Source organism: Loxodonta africana, unplaced genomic scaffold (assembly GCF_030014295.1).
Source record: "Loxodonta africana isolate mLoxAfr1 unplaced genomic scaffold, mLoxAfr1.hap2 scaffold_124, whole genome shotgun sequence".
In the NCBI taxonomy this organism is placed as follows: domain Eukaryota; kingdom Metazoa; phylum Chordata; class Mammalia; order Proboscidea; family Elephantidae; genus Loxodonta; species Loxodonta africana.
In genome coordinates, this window is record NW_026974886.1 from 66,487 (window position 1) to 88,648 (window position 22,162).

The following is a 22,162-nucleotide window of genomic DNA, read 5'->3' on the forward strand; positions in this document are numbered from 1 at the left end:
AGCTAGAAAAGGGTGGTAGGCGTGTACGTGCGCACACCCATGGCTGCAGATACGGACACGCAGGGGTGTACACGCGCCTGTGTGCGGGTGTGTGCGTCCGCACGTGCGTACTCGTACACGTGTTCCTGCCCTGCGTACACGCACAGGAACACGCGCGTAGGCGTGTATGCAGGTAGGGGCGCGCCTGCGCCTGTACACGCCCCCGTGGGCGCTTCCGTGCGCGTGCGTACGTGTAGGGGTGTGCACGTGCGTGTGCGCGCTTGTACGTACATGCCCGAGAGCACGCGCGTCCACGCGTGCACGAGCCTGCACCTTCACATGGGCACCTGCATGCGCTCCTGAGTGCCCCTGCCTCTGCGTGGGATCCGTCAGAGCTGAAAGCGGTGCCGCCGCCGCCATGTTTTTAAGATCCTTTGGCTCACGCGCCGCCCACCCCCACCACTCCTTTCCGGCTACCTTCGAAGGGAAACACCAACTTTCAGAACTTGGGGCGTGACATTCACGGATGGGCAGAGCGAATAGCCCTTCAGCTTTACCTTGCTGAGATAGAACGGGAGGAGTCACGAGAGCCTTAGGAAATGGAGCGAGGTGACGAGAGGGTGCACTGAAAGGCAGGAGTCGAGAACTCCGGTCACAGGAGTTTTCCTTCCGTAGGTTGTAGAGAGCTCCACGTCGCACGCACCGGCGTTAGGTAGCTGCCTCCAGGGCCGCGGTTTCTACTCTGCTGACTCAGTTGAGACGGGACGTCTCCGAGTGTGTGCGCGCGACCCAAAGGCGGTCGTCGAGGGACGACGGCACCCTCGGTCCGTCGAACCCCCGCACCCTCGGATGGATGCAGAAACTCTCTTCGATGTCACGGAGGCAGTCCCGACAGAAACCGGAGGGGCACGTGCCATTGGCTCTAGCCCTGCCTCCAACGAGGACCGCTGGCGCCACCCGCCCCCACCGCCCACCCGCACCCCCAACCCCACCCAGCCTGCGCCCATTCTGTCGGCCCCACGCTGGCGATATCTGGATCCAGCCGAATGTGGCCACCAGGTGGCACCCACCAGGTGGGGAAGAGGTTTGGAGATGGTGGAGGCAGTGGGGGTGGTGGGGGGCGGTGGAGTGTGGGGGGCGGAGGAGGAGGAGGAGGAGGACGGACGGACGGATGGACGGAAGGATGGAAACCCGTCCGCCCATGCGTGCGCACACGCACGCACCACAGAGTGCCCTCCAAAGACACGGATGCACACACGGAGCACATGGAAACCTGGAAATGGACAAGCGCGCGTGCACACACAGCAGACACAAGCCCGGGATGCTCAGGAGACACAGAGGTAGGTGCAGGCAGGCAGAACACGCGGGAACGTGGACACACTGCACCCACGGGCACGGTCCGCGTGCACACGCAGTCCCAGATGCACAGCGACTCACACGGACAGACGGCACAGCCGAAACACGGGAAGATATGCCACACAGGCACACACCCTTGGACCCGCCCCACACGCCCGCCTGCCGCCCCCCCCCCGAAGCGGGACGTGCGCCTGCACAGAGGGTCGCAATGGGGCAGACGGCCACGCCGCAGCACTTCGGACACGACGTCTCCCCACATGCACGACACGATACACGCGTCACACGTGAGATGGGGCAAACGCACGAAGTACATATGCTCGACCGCATGACTCGCGCGCCGGCCGACCATGCACCTGTGTGGCATTCCGAAGCAGGCGCGCCACACTCGGACAGACGGGGTGCGTGACACACGCATGCACCACCACACGCAAGGTACACGCGGCGCACGGGGGTGCACGTGCGTGCACCCGAGAGTCCACATGCGCAGCCACGCGGACACGTACGCACGCGCAGCAGCAGCAACAGCAGCAGCAGGAGCAGCAGCAGCAGCCGCAGGAGCAGCAGCAAGGACTACCCTCTGGAGACAGGGACGCACGCCCGGAGCACGCGGAAACACGGAGACGCACGTGCACAGCAGACGCACGAATGGAATGCTCAGGAGATGCAGAGGTAGACACGGGCAGGCGGAACACATGGGAAATTTGGACACGCGTCACCCCCACGCACACGATACACGAAGCACGCGGGCACGGTCCACATGTAAATGTGCTGCACGGGACGCTCCGGGACACGGACACGGACGCTGCCCCGTACACGCGGCACCCACGGGCAGGCGTCACGCGGACTCGGACACACACCCGGCAACACACGTGGACAGACTGCGCAACCAAAACACGGGCAGAAGACGCGAACGTACGGGCGCCTCCCGCGCCACGTGCACGCGCGACGTCCCGAAGTTGCCGTGCCACGGTCGCACGCTAAGACGGACGTGGACGCACAGCGTGCCCGCGCCGCCCACGGGCACAGCAGGCACGCCACGCTGCGCCGATGCAAGGCGCCATGGCACCCCGCGGCGCACAGGGGGGATGCCCACGCAGAAGACGTGGCAAAGGGCACACGCCTACGGTCCCCCGACATACCTTGCTTTGCATTTTTGCTTTTTTGTCTTGCCTTTTTCCTTGTTTTTTTTTTTTTGTCCTTTTCCGTTGTCTTTTTGCCTTTTTCCCTTTCCCTTTGGCCTTTTGTGTTGCCTTTTTGCCTTGACTTTTTCTCTTTTAACGTTGTCTTTTTCATTGTCTTTTTGTCTTTATGACTTGATTTTTCGCCTGTTTACCATATTTCCTTGCTTTTTTGTCTTTTTCTCTTGTCTTTTTGCCTTTCCCCTTTTTGCCTTGCATTGTACCTTTCGCCTTGTCTTTTGACTATTTGCGTCTTTGCCTTTTTTCCGTCTACCTTATCTTTTCACCTTTTTATCTTTTTCCCTTACCTTTTTGCCTTTTGCCTTGCCTTTTTCCCTTTTTGCTTTCCGTTTTAGCTTTTTGCCTTCTCTTTTTGACTTTTTCCCCTCTTTGCCTTTTTCCTTTTTTGTCTTATCTTTTTGCGTTTTTCCTTTCCTTTATTCCTTTTTGCCTTGCCTTTTTCCTTTTTGCCTTTTTACCTTGCTTGCCTTTTTGCCTTGCCTTTTTCCCTTTTTGCCCTTTTCTCTTGTCTTCTGGGCTCTTTGGCTTTTTTCCTAGCTTTTTTCCATTTTAACTTTTGCCTTATCTCTTCTTTTTTGCTTTTTCGCATTGGCTTTGTCTTTTAGCCTTTATTCCTTTCCTTCCATTGCCTTTTTGCCTTTTTCCTTGCCTTGCTTTGCTTTGCATTTTTTCCTTGTCTGGCCTTGTGTTTTTGCCTTGACTTGCCTTTTGACTTTTTGTCTCTTTTTTTGGCCTTTTTCCCTTGTGTTTTTGCTGTTTTCCCTTTCCTTTTGCCTTTTGTATTGCCTTTTCACCTTGACTTTTTCCCTTTTAACCTTGTCTTTTTCATTGCCTTTTTCCCTTTATGGCTTGCCTTTTTGTCTTTTTACCGGATTGCTTTTCCTTTTTGCCTTTTTACTGTATTGCCTTGCCTTTTTGGCTTGTCTTGCCTTTTTGTCTTTTTCCTTTTTGCCTTGCATTTTACCTTTTTGCCTTGTCGTTTGACATTTTGCCTCTTTGCCTTTTTTCCGTCTGCCTTATCTTTTTGCCTTTTGTCCTTTTACCTTGCCTTTTTGCCTTGCCTTTTTACCTTGCCTTTTTGCTTTACCTTTTTGCCTTCTCTTTTTCCCTTTTCGTTTTAGCTTTTTGCCTTGTCTTTTTGACTTTTTCCTTCTTTGTGTTTTTGCCTTATCTTTTTGCCCTTTTCCCTTGCCTTTTTGCATTTTTTCTTGCCTTTATTCCTTATTGCCTTGCCTTTTGGTCTTTTTTCTTTTTACCTTGCTTTTTTCCTTTTTGTCTTTTTGTTTTGCTTTTTGGTTTTTTGCCTTTTATCTTGCCTTGCCTTTTTCCCTTGTCTTTTATCCTTTTTCCTGGTCTTTTTGCCTTTTTCCCTTGTCTCTTTGCCTTTTTCCCTTTCCTTTTTGCCTTTTGTCTTGCCCTTTTGCCTTGACTTTTTCCCTTTTTCTCTTGCCTTTTCCGTTGCCTTTTTGTCTTTAAGATTTGCCTCTTTGCCTTTTTACCGGTTTGCCTTCCCTTTTTGCCTTTTTACCATATTGCCTTGCCTCTTTGCCTTTTTGTCTTGCCTCTTTGCCTTGCCTTTATTCCTTTTTCCCTTGCCTTTTTTCCTTTCTGCTTTTTTCTTAGACTTTTTGCTTTTTTGCCATTTTATCTTGCCTTGCCTTTTTGTTGTGCCTTTTTGCCTTTTTACCTTGTCTTTTTGCTTTTTGCCTTCTTTCGTTGACTTTTTTCCATTTTTAATTTTGCCTTACCTCTTTTCCTTTTAGCATTTTTCATTGCCTTTTTGCATTTTGCTTTGCTTTTTAGCCTTTATTCCTTTCCTTGCATTGTCTTCTTTTTAACTAATTTTTATTAACCTTCAAGTGAACATTTACCATTCCAATCAGTCTGTCACATGTAGGTTTACAAACATCTTACTCCCTTCTCCCACTTGCTCTCCCCCATTGAGTCAGCCCTTTCAGTCTCTCGTTTCGTGCCAATTTTGCCATCTTCTCTCTCTCTCTATCTTCCCATCCCCCTCCAGTCAAGAGTTGCCTACACACTCTCCAGTGTCCACCTGATTTAATTAGCTCACTCTTCATCAGCATCTCTCTCCCCCCCCAGTGACCAGTCCTTTTCATGCCTGATGAGTTGTCTTCGGGGATAGTTCCTGTCCTGTGCCATCAGAAGTTCTGGGGAGCATTGTCTCTGGGATTCCTCTAGTCGCAGTCAGACCATTAGGTATGGTCTTTTTATGAGAATTTGGGGTCTGTATCCCATTGGTCTCCTGCTCCCTCAGGAGTTGTCTGTTGTGCTCCCTGAGAGGGCAGACATCAATTGTGGCCGGGTACCAACTAGGTCTTTTGGTCTCAGGATAATGTAGGTCTCTGGTTCATGTGGCCCTTTCTGTCTCTTGAGTTCTTAGTTGTCGTGTGACCTTGGTGTTCTTCCTTTGCCTTTGCTCCAGGTGGGTTGAGACCAATTGATGTATCTTAGATGGCCGCTTGTTGGCATTTAGGATCCCAGGTGCCACAATTCAAAGTGGGATGCAGAATGTTTTCATAATAGAATTATTTTGCCAATTGACTTAGAAGTCCCCTCAAACCAAGTTCCCCAGACCCCAGCCCCTGCTCCGCGGACCTTTGAAGCTTTCATTTTATCCCGGAAACCTCTTTGCTTTTAGTCCAGTCCAATTAGGCTGACCTTCCTTGTATTGAGTGTTGTCTTTCCCTTCACCCAAAGCAGTTCTTATCTACTGATTGATCAATAAAAATCCCTCTCCCTCCCTCCCCCTCCCCCCTTTGTAACCACACAAGTATGTGTTCTTCTCCATTTTTTCTATTTCTCAAGATCTTATAATAGTGGTCTTATACAATATTTGTCCTTTTGCCTCTGACTCATTTCGCTCAGCATAATGCCTTCCAGATTCCTCCATGTTATGAAATGTTTCAGAGATTCGTCACTGTTCTTTATCGATGTGTAGTACTCCATTGTGTGAATATACCACAATTTATTTACCCATTCATCCGTTGACGGACACCTTGGTTGCTTCCAACTTTTTGCTATTGTAAACAGAGCTGCAATAAACATGGGTGTGCATATATCTGTTTGTGTGAAGGCTCTTGTATCTCTAGGGTATATTCCGAGGAGTGGGATTTCTGGGTTGTATGGTGGTTCTATTTCTAACTGTTTAAGATAACGCCAGATGGATTTCCAAAGTGGTTGTACCATTTTACAATCCCACCAGCAGTGTATGAGAGTTCCAATCTCTCCGCAGCCTCTCCAACATTTATTATTTTGTGTTTTTTGGATTAATGCCAGCCTAGTTGGTGTGAGATGAAATCTCATCGTAGTTTTAATTTGCATTTCTCTAATGGCTAATGATCGGGAGCATTTTCTCATGTATCTGTTGGCTGCCTGAATATCTTCTTTAGTGAAATGTGTGTTCATATCCTTTGCCCACTTCTTGATTGGGTTGTTTGTCTTTTTGTGGTTGAGTTTTGACAGAATCATGTAGATTTTAGAGATCAGGCGCTGGTCGGAGATGTCATAGCTGAAAATTCTTTCCCAGTCTGTAGGTGGTCTTTTTCCTCTTTCGGTGAAGTCTTTAGATGAGCATAGGTGTTTGATTTTTAGGAGCTCCCAGTTATCTGGTTTCTCTTCGTCATTTTTGGTAATGTTTTGTATTCTGTTTATGCCCTGTATTAGGGCTCCTAGGGTTGTCCCTATTTTTTCTTCCATGATCTTTATCGTTTTAGTCTTTATGTTTAGGTCTTTGATCCACTTGGAGTTAGTTTTTGTGCATGGTGTGAGGTATGGGCCCTGTTTCATTCTTTTGCAAATGGATATCCAGTTATGCCAGCACCATTTGTTAAAAAGACTGTCATTTCCCCAATTGACTGACACTGGTCCTTTGTCAAATATCAGCTGCTCATACGTGGATGGATTTATATCTGGGTTCTCAATTCTGTTCCATTGGTCTATGTGCCTGTTGTTGTACCAGTACCAGGCTGTTTTGACTACTGTAGCTGTATAATAGGTTCTGAAATCAGGTAGAGTGAGGCCTCCCACTTTCTTCTTTTTCAGTAATGCTTTGCTTATCCGGGGGTTCTGTCCCTTCCATATGAAATTAGTGATTTTTTTCTCTATCCCCTTAAAATATGACATTGGTATTTGGATTGGAAGTGCGTTGTATGTATAGATGGCTTTTGGTAGAATAGACATTTTTACTATGTTAAGTCTTCCTATCCATGAGCAGGGTATGTTTTTCCACTTAAGTATGTCCTTTTGAATTTCTTGTAGTTTTATAGTTTTCTTTGTATAGGTCTTTTACATCCTTGGTAAGATTTATTCCTAAGTATTTTATCTTCTTGGGGGCTACTGTGAATGGTATTGATTTGGTAATTTCCTCTTCGGTGTTCTTTTTGTTGATGTAGAGGAATCCAAGTGATTTTTGTATGTTTATTTTATAACCTGAGACTCTTCCAAACTCTTCTATTAGTTTCAGTAGTTTTCTGGAGGATTCCTTAGGGTTTTCCATGTATACGATCATGTCATCTGCAAATAGTGATAGCTTTACTTCCTCCTTGCCAATCTGGATGCCCTTTATTTCTTTGTCTAGCCTAATTGCCCTGGCTAGGACTTCAAGTACGATGTTGAATAAGAGCGGTGATAGAGGGCATCCTTGTCTGGTTCCCGTTCTCAAGGGAAATGCTTTCAGGTTCTCTCCATTTAGAGTGATATTGGCTGTTGGCTTTGCATAGATGCCCTTTATTATGTTGAGGAATTTTCCTTCAATTCCTATTTTGGTGAGAGTTTTTATCATAAATGGGTGTTGAACTTTGTCAAATGCCTTTTCTGCATCTATTGATAAGATCATGTGGTTTTTATCTTTTGTTTTATTTATGTGATGGATTACATTAATGGTTTTTCTGATATTAAACCAGCCTTGCATACCTGGTATAAATCCCACTTGATCAGGGTGAATTATTTTTTTGATGTGTTGTTGGATTCTATTGGCTAAAATTTTGTTGAGGATTTTTGCATCTATGTTGATGAGGGATATAGCTCTAAAATGCTCTTTTTTTGTAATGTCTTTACCTGGTTTTGGTATCAGGGAGATGGTAGCTTCATAGAATGAGTTGGGTAGTATTCCGTCTTTTTCTATGCTTTGAAATACCTTCAGTAGTAGTGGTGTTAAGTCTTCTCTGAAAGTTTGGTAGAACTCTGCAGTGAAGCCGTCTGGGCCAGGACTTTTTTTGTTGGAAGTTTTTTGATTACCGTTTCAATCTCTTTTTTTGTTATGGGTCTATTTAGTTGTTCTACTTCTGAATGTGTTAGTTTAGGTAGGTAGTATTTTTCCAAGAATTTGTCCATTTCTTCTAGGTTTTCAAATTTGTTAGAGTACAATTTTACGTAGTAATCTGAAATGATTCTTTTAATTTCATTTGGCTCTGTTGTGATGTGGTCCTTCTCGTTTCTTATTCGGGTTATTTGTTTCCTTTCCTGTTTTTCTTTAGTCAGTCTAGCCAATGGTTTATCAATTTTGTTAATTTTTTCAAAGAACCAGCTTTTGGCTTTGTTAATTCTTTCAATTGTTTTTCTGTTCTCTAATTCATTTAGTTCAGCTCTAATTTTTATTATTTGTTTTCTTCTGGTGCCTGATGGATTCTTTTGTTGCTCACTTTCTATTTGTTCAAGTTGTCAGGACAGTTTTCTGATTTTGGCTCTTTCTTCTTTTTGTATGTGTGCATTTATCGATATAAATTGGCCTCTGAGCACTGCTTTTGCTGTGTCCCAGAGGTTTTGATAGGAAGTATTTTCATTCTCGTTGCTTTCTAAGAATTTCCTTATTCCCTCCTTGATGTCTTCTATAACCCATTCTTTTTTCAGGAGGGTATTGTTCATTTTCCAAGTATTTGATTTCTTTTCCCTAGTTTTTCTGTTATTGATTTCTAGCTTCATTGCCTTGTGGTCTGAGAAGATGCTTTGTAATATTTCGATGTTTTGGATTCTGCAAAGATTTGTTTTATGACCTAATATGTGGTCTACTCTAGAGAATGTTCCATGTGCACTAGAAAAAAAAAAGTATATTTTGCAGCAGTTGGGTGGAGAGTTCTGTATAAGTCAATGAGGTCAAGTTGGTTGATTGTTACAGTAAGTAGGTCTTCCGTGTCTCTATTGAGCTTCTTACTGGATGTCCTGTCCTTCTCCGAAAGTGGTGTGTTGAAGTCTCCTACTATAAATGTGGAGGTGTCTATCTCACTTTTCAATTCTGTTAAAATTTGATTTATGTATCTTGCCGCCTTGTCATTGGGTGCGTAAATATTTAATATGGTTATGTCTTCCTGATCAATTGTCCCTTTTATCATTATGTAGTGTCCTTCTTTATCCTTTGTGGCGGATTTAAGTCTAAAGTCTATTTTGTCAGAAATTAATATTGCTACTCCTCTTCTTTTTTGCTTATTTGCTTGATATATTTTTTCCATCCTTTGAGTTTTAGTTTGTTTGTGTCTCTAAGTCTAAGGTGTGTCTCTTGGAGGCAGCATATAGATGGATCGTGTTTCTTTATCCAGTCCGAGACTCTCTGTCTCTTTATTGGTGCATTTAGTCCATTTACATTCAGCGTAATTATAGATAAATAAGTTTTTAGTGCTGTCATTTTGATGCCTTTTCATGTGTGTTGTTGGCCATTTCATTTTTCCACATGCTTTTTGTGCTGAGACGTTTTTCTTAGTAGCTTGTGAGATCCTCGTTTTCATAATGTTTAACTTTATGTTTGTTGAGTCGTTACGTTTTTCTTGGCTTTTTTCTTAAGTTATGAAATTGATATTCCTTTTTGTGGTTACCTTATTATTTACCCCTAATTCTCTAAGTAAAAACCTAACTTGTATAGTTCTATATCGCCTTGTATCACTCTCCATCTGGCAGTTCAATGCCTCCTATATTTAGTCCCTCTTTTTGATTATTGTGATCGTTTATCTATTCATTTCCATGTTTTCCTGTTATGTGAATTATTTTGTTTATCTATTTATTTTTTAGAATTAATCTTAATTTGTTTGTTTTTGTGATTTCCCTATGTGAGTTGCGTTGATATCAGGACGTTCCGTTTTGCGACCTTGTATTGTGCTGGTACCTGATATTATTGGTCATCAGGCCAAACAATCTCTTTTAGCATTTCTTGCAGTCTTAGTTTAGTTTTTGCAAATTCTCTACACTTGTGTTTATCTGTAAATATCTTAATTTCTCCTTCATATTTCAGAGAGAGTTTTGCTGGATATATGATCCTTGGTTGGCAGTTTTTCTCGTTCAGTGCTCTGTATACGTCATCCCATTCCCTTCTTGCCTGCATGGTTTCTGCTGAGTAGTCTGAACTTATTCTTATTGATTCTCCCTTGAAGGAAACCTTTCTTTTCTCCCTGGCTGCTTTTAAAATTTTTGGTTTGTCTTTGGTTTTGGCAAGTTTGATGATAATATGTCTTGGTGTTTTTCTTTTGGATCAATCTTAAATGGGGTTCGATGAGCATCTTGGATAGCTATCCTTTCGTCTTTCATGATGTCAGGGAAGTTTTCTGTCAGGAGTTCTTCAACTATTTTCTCTGTGTTTTCTGTCCCCCCTCCCTGTTCTGGGACTCCAATCACTCGCAGGTTAGCCTTCTTGATAGAGTCCCACATGATTCTTAGGGTTTCTTCATTTTTTTAAATCTTTTATCTGATTTTTTTTCAGCTATATTGGTGTTGATTCCCTGGTCCTCCAGAAGTCCCAGTCTACATTCTAATTGCTCGAGTCTGCTCCTCTGACGTTCTATTGCATTGTCTAATTCTGTAATTTTATTGTTAATCTTTTGGATTTCTACATGCTGTCTCTCTATGGATTCTTGCAACTTATTAATTTTTCCACTATGTTCTTGAATAATCTTTTTGAGTTCTTTGACAGTTTTATTGGTGTGTTCCTTGGCTTTTTCTGCAGTTATCCTAATTTCATTTGTGATATCTTTAAGCATTCTGTAAATTAGTTTTTTTATATTCTGCATCTGATAATTCCAGGACTGTATCTTCATTTGGGAAAGATTTTGTTTCTTTTGTTTGGGGGGTTGGAAAAGCTGTCGTGGTCTGTTTCTTTATGTGGTTTGATATGGACTGCTGTCTCTGAGCCATCACTGGGAAACCAGATTTTCCAGGTAATCACCTAAAAAAAAATGCAGTCAGATCCCTATCTGAATTCTCCCTCTGGCTCAGGGTATTCGGATGTTAATGGAGCCGCCTGGGGAGGGTGGGGGAGGGATCAGAGAGCTAGGAGTGTAACACCACAGAATATAGAGCTGATCCCCGCGGTCACGCTCCGCCCCCGTCCGCCAAAATCCCAGCGGGATGGCTCCCTGGCTGGGACGCTACTCTCTCTGCTCTGAGACCAGTCTCTTCCTCCCGGGGACTTCTCCCTCCGGTGCGCCGCACCGCTCTCACGAACTGGGTGGGCGTCCCCCGGACGAACTTGTGGGCGCCGCCCCGGGGTCTATTCAGAGGAATATAACTGGACCCCGCGCTCAAGCCCCACCCGCGCACACCATAATCCCAGCGGGACGGCTCCCCGGCTGGGACCCTGCTTTCCCTGCTTCGAGACCAGTCACTTCCTCCCGGGGACTTCTCCCTTCGGTGCGTTGCACCGCTCGCGTGAACTGGGTGGGCGTCCCGCACACGAACATGTGGGCTCCACCCCGGGGTCGCTTTAGGGAAATATATCTGATCCCCTGCTCGCACCACGCCCGCTTCCTGCCAAACTCCCAGCGGGACGGCTCCCCGGCTGGGACGCTGCTCTCCCCGCTCCAAGATCAGTCACTGCCTCCCGGGTGCTTCTCCCACCGACTGCGCCACTACGCTGCCCGCGCCAACCAGCTAGACTTCCTCCCGGGATGGGTTCGGTGGGGTAGGGCTGGACCTCTTGTCTGTGCCGTCTGCCCCCCTGGGCTCTGCCCCAGATCGGGCTCCGAAGGTCACCTGCCTGGTACACTGGCTCCTAGTTCTGAAAACGGTTGCTGTCTGCCCGTACTTGTTCGTTTTCCGTCTCTAAGTCTGTGTTTGTTGTTCAGAGTTCGTAGATTGTTATGTATGTGATCGATTCCCTTGTTTTTCCGAGTCTTTGTTGCAAGAGGGATCCGCGGTAGCGTCCACCTAGTCCACCATCTTGGCCCCCTTCTCTCCTTTTTTTGTCTTTTTGCCTTTTTCCTTTTTCACCTTTTTCCTTGCCTTGCCTTGCTTTGCATTTTTGCCTTTTTCTCTTGCCTTGTGTTTTTGCCTTTTTGTCTTGACTTGCCTTTTGCCTTTTTCCTTGTCTTTTTGCCTTTTTCCTTGTCTTTTTGCCTTTTTCCCTTGTCTTTTTGCCTTTTGACTTGCTTTTTCCCTTGACTTTTCCCCTTTGAACCATACCTTTTTCATTGCCTTTTGCTTTTATGTTTTACTTTTTTGCCTTTTTACTGGTTTGCCTTCCCTTTTTGCTTTTTTACCTTACTGCCTTGCCTTTTTGCCCTTTTGCCTTGCGTTTTTGCCTTTTTCCTTGCCTTTATTTCTTTTTTGCCTTGCCTTTTTTCCTTTTTCTTTTTGCCTTGCCTTTTTTCCTTTTTTCTTTTTCCTTTGCCTTTTTGCTTTTTTGCCTTTTTACCTTGCCTTGCCTTCCATTTTTGCCTTGCCTTGCATTTTTTCCTTTTTGCCTTGACTTGCCTTTGACTTATTGCCATTTTGCCTTTTTCCATTTTTGCGTTTCCTCTTTGCCTTTAGGCCTTTTTGCCTTTAATTTTGCATTTTTGCCTTGCCATGCCTTTTTGCCCTTTTGACTTTTTGCCCTGCCATCTCTTTTCGCCTTTTTGCCTTGCTTTACCTTGCCTTTCTGCCATTTTTGCTTTCCTTTCCTTGCCTTTTTACCTTTTTGCCTAGCCTTCTCTTGCCTTTTTGCCTTTACCTTTTTACCTTCCCTTGCCTGGGCTTTTTCCCTTTTTTCTTGTCTTGCATTTCATTTTTCCCTTGCCTTTTTGCCTTTTTAAATTGCCTTGCCTTTGTACATTTTTCATTTTTGCCTTGCCTTTTTGCTTTTCCTTGCCTTGCTTTTTGCCTGTTTACCTTATATCCTTTTTACCTTACTACCTTGCCTTTTTACCTTCATATCTCGACTTTTTGACCTTTTGCCATTGAAAGAAACCGAATGACGGTTTTCTCATTCTGACTGCTTTTGTGAGAGGACTGGATGAAGTCAGAGAGTTCTTTCTTTCACTGAGAAACATGAGGGTGATGTTGCCTCTGCGCTGTCTTCGAAAAGAGTGTGTAGTTACACACTTTGAACTGTGCAAAAGCACTTGGGTTTGTTAGGATTTCACCATGCACTTTGTTTTCCCTGTGCAAAAACGTGCTTTCACAATCTCTTAACCCCAACACTGCGTACTTTTTCTGCTTCAAGAACAGGGCTACCGCCATTGACATTTCCTGAGGAAGGCTTATGTTTGCAATGATCAGACTTACTGTGCTCATTGCAGAAAAGAGAAAAGAATAGACACTCTCACATAATACCTGCTTTTCTCAGAGGAGTGGATGAAGTCAGGAAGTTCTTTCTTTCACTGAGAAACATGCAGACTGATGTTGCCTCTGTGCTCTCTTACTTGAAAAAGAGTGTATAGATTAAAAAACTGTAGAAAGGCACTTGGGCTTGTTAGGATTTCACCAAGCACTTTGTCTTTCCTGGGCAACCACATGCTTTTACAATCTCTTAACACTAACTCTATGTACTTGTTCCACTTCCAGAAGAGGGGTACCGCAATATAGATTCCTGAGGAAAACTTCCATTTTCAAAGGGCAGATCTGCCGAGCTCATTACAGGAAAGTGAAACCAAATGACGGTTTTCTCATTCTAACTGCTTTCCTCAGAGGAATGGAAGAACTCAGAGTGCTCTCTCTTTTACTGAGAATCATGGAGGTTGATGTTGCTTCTGCGCTCTCTTAATTGGAAAAGAGTGTATAGTTACACACTTTGAACTGTGGAAAGGCACCGGGGTTTGTTAGAATTTCACCATGCACTTTGTTTTCCTTGGTCAACAACGTGTTTTCACATCTCTTAATGAAACTACTACATACTTTTTCTGCTTCAACAACAGGACTACCACAAGGGATTTTTCTTGAGGGAAGTTTGCCTTTGCAAGGGTTAGATTTTGTGAGCTCACTGCAGGAAAGAGAAAATAATAGACAGTCTCTTATAATACCTGCTTTTCTCAGAGGAGTGGATGAAGTCAGGGAGTTCTTTCTTTCACTGAGTAACATGCAGACTGATTTTGCCTCCTTGCTCACTTACTTGGTAAAGAGTGTAGATTTATACACTTTGAACTGTGGAAAGGCACTTGAGCTTGTTAGGATTTCACCATGCACTTACTTTTTCCTGGGCTAAAACGTGCTTTAACAATCTCTTAGTGCTAACTCAACATGCTCATTCCACTTCCAGAAGAGGGCTACCGCAATGGAGTTTTCCTGAGGAAACATTTCATTTCCGAAGGGCAGATCCCCCAAGCTCCTCACAATGCAATAAGGCAAAAAGGCAAAAACGCAAGGCATGTCAAGGTAAAAAGGCAAAAAAGCAAAAAGGCAATACAAAAATGCAAAAAAGCAGAAAGGCCAAAAATGAAGGCAAAAAATGCAAGACAAAACGAGAAAAGGCAAGCCAAAAGGGAAAACGGTAAAAAGGCCAGGGAAAAAGGAAGAAAGGCATGCCCAAAAGGCAAAAAGGCATCGCTAGGCAAGGCAAAAAGGCAAGGCAAGGCATGGCAAAGAAAAAGGCTATGCAAGGCACGGCAAGAAAAAAGAAAAAAGGCCAGTCAAGGCAAAAATGGCAAAAGGCAAGGCAAGCAATATAAAAAGGTAAAAATGCAAAAAAAAAAAGGCAAAAAGGAAGACAATAAGGCAAACAGACAAAAAAGCAAGGCATCAAGGCAAAAAGGCAAGGCATCAAGGCAAAAATGCAAATAGGGTAAAAGCAAGACAAAAAGGCAAGGCAAAAAGGTAAGTCAAAAAGACAAAAACGCAAGACATGAAGGCAAAGCTTGAAGGCAAAAAGGTAAAAAAGCAGAAAGTCAAGGGAAAAAGGCAAAAAGGCAAGGCACTGCAAAAAGGCAAAAAGGAAAGACAGGGAAAGGCGAAAAGGCAGGAAGGCAAAAAGTCAAAACGCAAGTCAAGACAAAAAAGTAAAATACAAGGCAAGACAAAAAGGCAAAAATGTAAAGCAAGGCAAGGAAAAAGGTAAAAAAGGAAAAAGGAAAAAAGGCAACACAAAATGCAAAAAGGAAAAGAGATAAGGCAAAAGTTAAAATAGAAAAAAGGAAAGGAAAAAAGCAAAAGCCAAAAAGACAAGGGAAAAAGGCAAAAAAGGAAAAAGGCAGGGCAAAAAGCTAAGGCAAGGCAAGATAAAAAGGCAAAAAAGTAAAAATGAAAAAAGGCAAGGCAAAAAGGAATAAAGGCAAGGAAAAAAGGCAAAAACACAAGACAAAAGGGCAAAAAAGCAAAAAGATAAGGCAAAAAGAAAAAAGGCAAAGAGGGAAAAGTAAAAAAGACAAGGCAAAAAGCTAAAAGAGAAGGCAAAAAGGCAAGGCAAGAAGACAAGGCAAAAAGATAAGGCAAACGGAAAAAAGGCAAATAGGCAAAAAGGGAAAATGCAAGGTAAAAGAGAAAAGGCAAAAAGGCAAGGGAATACAGTAAAAAGGCAAAAAGGGAAGGCAAACCGGTAAAAAGGCAACGAAAAAGGCAAGGTTAAAAGGGAAAAAGTCAAGGCAAAAAGGAAAAAGAAAAAGGGAACAAGGCAAAAAGACAAGGAAAACGGCAAAAACACAAAGAAAGACAAAAAGGCAAAAAAGTAAAACAAGGCAAGGGAAGGAAAAAGGCAAAAAATAAAAAGGCGAAAAGACAATGAAAGGAAAGGAATAAAGGCTAAAAGACTAAGCAAAAGGCAAAAGCCAATGCAAAAATGCAAAAAGGAAGAGACATAAGGCAAAAGTAAAAATGGAAAAAAGGCAAAAATCCAAAAAGACAAGGGAAAGGCAAGCAAAAAGGCAAAAAGGCAAGGCAAGTCAAGATAAAAATGCAAAAAAGGAAAAAGCGATGTCAAAAAGAAAAACGGCAAAAAGGCAAGGCAAAAGGGCAAAAATGCAAAAAGATAAGGAAAAAAGGCAAAGAAGGAAAAAGTCAAAAAGACAGGGCAAAAAGCTGAAAGGAAAGGCAAAAAGGGAAAAGGTAAGGCAAAAAGGCAAGACAAAAAGGGAAAAAGGCAAGGAAAAAAGGCAAAAAAGAAAGGCAAAAGGACAAAAAGTTCAAAAATAAGCAAACGGTAAAAAGGCAAAGAGTCAAAAAGCCAAAAAGACAAGGGAAAAAGACAAAAAGGGCGAAAAGGCAAGGCAAGGTAAAAAGGCAAAAACCCAAAAAGGGAAAGTAAAAAGGGCAAAAAGGCAAGGCAAAAGGATATATAGCCAAAAAGGTAAGGCTAATGTAAAAAAGGAAAAGAGGCAAAAAGTCAAAAGACAAGGCTAAGAGGTAAAACGCAAGGTAAAAAGGGAAAAGGCAAAAAGAGAAGACAGAAAGGGAAAAGGCAAAGCAATATGGTAAAAAATGCAAAAAGGGAAGGCAAACTGGTAAAAAGGCAAAAAGGCAATGAAAAAAGCAAAGTTAAAAGGGAAAAGTCAAGGCAAAAAGGCAACACGCAGGGCAAAAAGGAAAGGGAAAAAGGCAAAAAGACAAGGGGAAAAGGCAAAAAGACAAGGGAAGACAAAAAGGCAAGAACGCAAAGCAAGGCAAGGCAAGTGAAAAGGTAAAAAAGTATAAAGACAAAAGGCAATGAAAGGAAAAGAACAAAGCCTAAAAGGCAAAGCAAAAAGGCAATGCCAAAATGCAAAAAGGAAGAGATAAGGCAAAAGTTAAAATGGAAAAAAGACAAAAATCCAAAAAGACAAGGGAAAAGGCAAGGCAAAAAGGCAAGGCAAAGCATGGTAAAAATGCAAAACAGCAAAAAGAATAAAGGGAAGGCAAAAAGAAAAAAGGCAAAATGGCAAGGCAAAAAGGAAAAAAGGCAAGGCAAAAAGGAAAGGACAAAAGGCAAAAAGATAAGGCAGAAGGTAAAAAGGAAAAAAGGCAAAGAGGCAAAAAGTCAAAAAAAGAAAAAAGTCAAAAGACAAGGCAAAAAGGTAAAAGACAAGGCAAAAAGTTAAAATACAAAGCAAAGAGGCAAAAAGGCAAGGCAATACGATAAAAAGGCAAAAAGTTAAGGCAAACAGGTAAAAGGCAAAAGGAAAATCATAAAGGCAAAAAGGCAATGAAAAAGGCAAGGTAAAAAGGGAAAAACTCAAGGCAAAAAGACTAGACAAGAGGCAAAAAGGAAAGGCAAAAAGACAAGGAAAAAGGCAAAAAGACAAGGAAAAAAGGCAAAAAGTCAAAAGGCAGGTCAAGACAAAAAGGCAAAACCAGAAGTTAAGACAAAAAGGTAAAAATTGAAAGCAAGGCAATGCAAGGAAAAAGGTAAAAAAGTAAAAAGGCAAAAAGGCAATGCAAGGAAAGGAATAAAGGCTAAAAGGCAAAGCAAAAAGGCAATGCAAAAAGGCAAAAAGGAAAACAGATAAGGCAAAAGTTAAAATGGAAAAAAGGCTAGGAAAAAAGCCAAAAAGGCAAAAAGACAAGGGAAAAAGGCAAGGCAAAAAGGCAAGGCAAGGAAAAAAAGGCAAAAAGGCAAAAGAAAAAGGCAAATAAGCAAAAAGGGAAAAAGACAAGGCAAAAAGGAATAAAGGCAAGGAAAAAAGAAAAAAGGTAAGGCAAAAGGACAAAAAGCAAAAAGGCAAAAAGTCTAAAACACAAGGCAAAAAGCTAAAAAGGAAGGCTAAAAAGGGAAAAAGAGAAGGCAAAAAGGCAAGGCAAAATGACAAAAAGGCAAATGGAAAAAAGGCAAAGAGGCAAAAAGTCAAGAGACAAGGCAAAACATAAAATGCAAGGCAAAAAGGGAAAAGGCAAAAAGGTAAGACAAAAAGGCAAAAAGACAAGGCAATACGGTGGTAAAAAGTCAAAAAGGGAAGGCAAACCGGTAAAAAGGCAGAAAGGCAAGTCATAAAGGCAAAAGAGTATTGAAAAGGCAAGGGAAAAAGTTAAAGGAAAAAGGCAACACAAAAGGGAAAAAGGAAAACAGACAATGGAAAAAGGCAAAAAAGAAGGCAAAATGTCAAATAGTCAAAAGGCAAGCCAAGCAAAAAGGCAAAAACACAAGGCAAGACAAAAACGAAAAGCAAGGCAAGGCAAGGAAAAAGAGAAAAGACCAAAAGGCAATGCAAGGAAAGGAATAAAGGCTAAAAGGAAAGCAAAAAGGCAAAAGGCAATGCAAAAAGGAAAAGAGATAAGGCAAAAGTTAAATGGAAAAAAGGCAAGGAAAAAAGGCAAAAACCCAAAAAGACATGGGAAAAAGGCAAGGAAAAAAGGAAAAAAAAGAAAAAGGGAAGTAAAAAAGGAAAAAGGGAAGTAAAAAAGGAAAAAAGGAAAAAAGCCAGGCAAAAGGACAAAAAGGGAAGGAAAAAGACAAACAGGTAAAAAGATACGGCAGAAGGAAAAAGGCAAGGAAAAAAGGCAAAAAGGCAAAAAATCAAAGGGCAAGGCAAATAGGGAAAATGCAAGGAAAAAAGGCAAGACAAAGGGCAAAAAGAAAGGCAATATGGTAAAAAGGCATAAAGGGAAGGCAAATCGATAAAAATGGAAAAAGGCAAATCATGGGCAAAAAGGCAATGAAAAGGCAAGGGAAAAATTCAAGGCAACAATGCAAGAAAAAAGGCAAAAAGGAAAGGAAAAGAGGCAAAAAGACAAGGCAAAAGGGCAAGTCAAGACAAAAAGGCAAAAACACAAGGCAAGACAAAAAGGCAAAAATGCAAAGCAAGGCAAGGCAAGGAAAAAGGTAAAAAAGTAAAAAGGCAATGCAAGGAAGAAAATAAAGTCTAAAAGCAAAGCAAAATTTTGCTCTTGATTGTATCCCACATCGTTCTCATGGTTTCTTCATTCTTTTCTCTGAGTTTTTCCTCAAACAAATTGGTATCCAAAGATTTGTTTTCAGTTTTTCTGATTCTGTCTTCCATTGTTTCAAACCTGCTCCTCAAACCTTTTAAGATACTGTCATTTCTGAAATCTTGTTGATTATCATTTTGATTTGTAATTGCTGTTTTTGTAAGATTTCTAATTATTTATTTTGAACTTTTATTCTGTATTATTTTTTCTGAATTCTTCCTATGATTTGTCTGTGTTTTCTTTGACTTTGGCTATATATTGGTTAGTTTTGTCTGCATTTTCCTTGATCTCTTTCACCAGATGGGTGGTGTTGGGGTTTCTGTTGCAGGCAGGGAGGGGCCTGGGCTCCTAACCGGGTCTCCATGGGGCCGTGGTGGACAGCACAAGGGGCCCAGGGCCAGCGAGGAAGAGTCTGGAATCCTGCTTGTGTACCGTCTGGGGTGAGGCTGGTGGCAGTAGATGTCTGGAGCTGTCAGGGAAGGGCCTGAGGTTCATGTCAAGTCCCCTTGGGGCCACAGTGGGTGGCAGGAGTCATCTGGAGCCTGCAGGGAAGGGCCCGGGGTCCGGGCCAGGTCCCACTGGGGCCACAGCCAGAAGGTGGAAGAAAGAGGTGGGGGGGCAAAGGCGGGGCAGAGGATGCTAAATGGAGGAGGGCAACAGGGTGGGTTGGTACTGTGGTTCCCGGCATTTGGGGTTGCCAGGATGGGGTGGTTATAGCTGCTGTTCACCAGAGGGGCGGGGAGTGTAGGATTGTTCCCCTGTAGTTACCACTGGAAAGATTTTGGTCTCCTCCTTGAGTTGCAGGCAGCAATGTGATCTTACTTAGCCCTGGGTATGCCTGTGTTGTGCCTCTATCTCTTATTGGGAATCCTGTGGAGGTGCCTTTCTGTATGTGGGGTTGTTGGTTTTATTTCAAGATGGCCACGCTGAGTCATGCTGTTTGGCAAGAGAATCTCCACTCTGTATCTCTCTTCCTGCTCCGTTTTATATGTTTCTTGTTCTTCTCAGTAACTTCCATCTAATACTTTAACCCTTCATTTAAGGTTCAGGGATCCAGGATTGATGTGCATCTGACTAGTCTTCCATCTTGGCTTCCACTCCAATGTATATTTTCCTAATTACTTGATCTTCCCAATGGATTAACACTTTTATAATTTTTAAATGTTCTTTTTGTCTGGTAACTTTTTTTACTCAAAGTCTAATATGTCAGATATTAGTATAGCTAATTCAGCTTTCTTTTGATACTGCTCGCTTGGTGTCTTAGTTTCCTAGGGCTTCCATAACACATTAATATATTCTCTCACAATTTTGGAGGTTAGAGGTCCAAATTTAGGGTACTGGCAGGGCTATTATCTTTCTCTTTTTGTTCTGGGGGAATATCCTCCTCTCTCTTCTGGCTTCTTGTAGCCCCTGGCTTTTTTTGACAGTCCTTGGATACATGTAGGTTCATTGGCCTCTATCTTCACATGGTGTCTCTGCTGCCTATGTGACTCTCTACATTTCCCTGTGTGTTCTCTCCTTTTATAACACTTCCATCAGAAGTTATTAGGATCAGAACCTACCTTACTCTGATATTATCTTAAAAGAATAACCCTATTTCCCCAAACAAGGTTACACTGACAGGCAAAGGGATAAGACTTCATCACTTGCAGTGACACTTTCAATTCACAGCAGATGGCTTATGTTTCACCGTTCTTTATTTTCACCCGATTTGTGTCTTCAAATCTTAAGTGTGTCTGTTGTAGACTGGTGTATATTTGTGTCATGTTTCCTTTTTCATGCATTTTTCCAACTTCTGCCTTTCAGTTGAGTTGTTTCACTATTTAAATTTAATTTAAATAGATGACTTCTGTTTTCCTTCTTGCAATTTGTTTTCTATATGTCTTATGTTATTTTTAGTTGGTCTATTTCTTGATTCCAGGCCTCTATTGTGTTAAATCAATAATTTCTAGTGTAATTTTAAAATTTCCTATTGTATATTTTCCAATATATATTTTATATTATTTTCTCAAAAAGTCTGTGAAGATTATACTTAGCATCTTAGAACAAATTCAAATTAACAATACCTTACTTTCAATAATATTTAATAAGTCTCTGTCCCACTTATTCTTTGTAAAAATATTGTCACAGAAATTACTTCTTTATATGTTAAAAGCAAGGATTTTCTTTGCTTATTGGAAAGATTTTTGTGCAAGAAGTTAAAAGGTCTGTTTTTTTTAAGGAACTAATTGAGGAAACAAACTCAGTGTGCATGGAGGTTCTCAGGGCCTTGAATATAATCACATAATCCCACACTCTTCTCTCTGCCAAGGAAAAGTAGATGACCCACAATGCTTCCTTTGAAAGTTTGTAAAACAAATTTCAACACAAATCTGAACTTAAATGATATCCATTCAGGTCCATATATATAATAGTTGCACCATCAAACGTCTAGTGAATTCTTCACTTATGTGTCTGTTATGCCAAATTATATCCAGTTTGGAACCTCATATGTTTTGCAGGTGATTTTTTAAAAATCTGACAGTATATTAATAAAGCTGTCTCTTTTAAAAGACATTAAAAACTTGAGTGTTTATGTGCAGAAGTAGAAAGTAGGTTAGGCCCAAGAACAAACATTTTATAACTTTCTTTCACTTATTCCAGATATGCAAATGTTCAATAGTTTCCCTCAGTTTGTTCTCCTAAACATCTCCTGAGTTCACTTCCTGAGATTTCGATTCACTGACACTATTGTGTTTTAAACATTTGGAATACCTCATTGAGCTTAAAGCATTGGCCCTCCAACTTCTCTTTCTAAACACGATCATCTCAAAATCTAACCTCAGGACATTTGGCAGAGAAATCTTTATGAAGTAAATATCTGATCACATAAATTCTTATACTAAAAAAAGAAAATCCTATATGAAACATCTGCCTCAGAATCACCTATAGTTTGTGTTTCTAAACTATTCAATGTGATTTGAAAAGTTATTTTAGGTATGACACACATAGAATTTTTACCTCAATAATCTAATCACACTAAATTTTTGTGGTTAAGTACTATGGCTGGTAATCAAGAGGTCGGCAGTTCGAATCTGCCAAGCGCTCCTTGGAAACTCTATCAGGCAATTCTACTCTGCCCTGGAGGGTCGCTATGAGTCGGAATCGACTAGATGGCAGTGAGTTTGGTTTTGGTTCAGACCTACCAGACTAGGTGCCAGTGCGTTTTCAGTGCATAGAAACTTTTTTGTGGATTGAACCTCAACATAGAGAAAACAAAAATCCTAAAACTGGACAATCAAGCAATATCATGATAAAAGGAGAAAATGTTAAAGTTGCCGATGATTTCATTTTAATTGGATTCACAACCAACACCCATGAAAACAGCAGTCAGGAAATCAAGTGATGCAAAAAACTCCAAACCAAGAATAATATATCCTGCAAAACTCTCACTCAACTATGATGGCAAAATTAGGACATTTCCAGATCAACAGCAATGAAAGGAATATGGAAAAACCAGACCAAACTTACAAGAATTATTAAAGGGAGTCCTTCAGTTAGAAAACAAACAATATTGGACAACAACCTGAATCTAGCACTTAAGACAGCCTCCGCCAGATACCAAC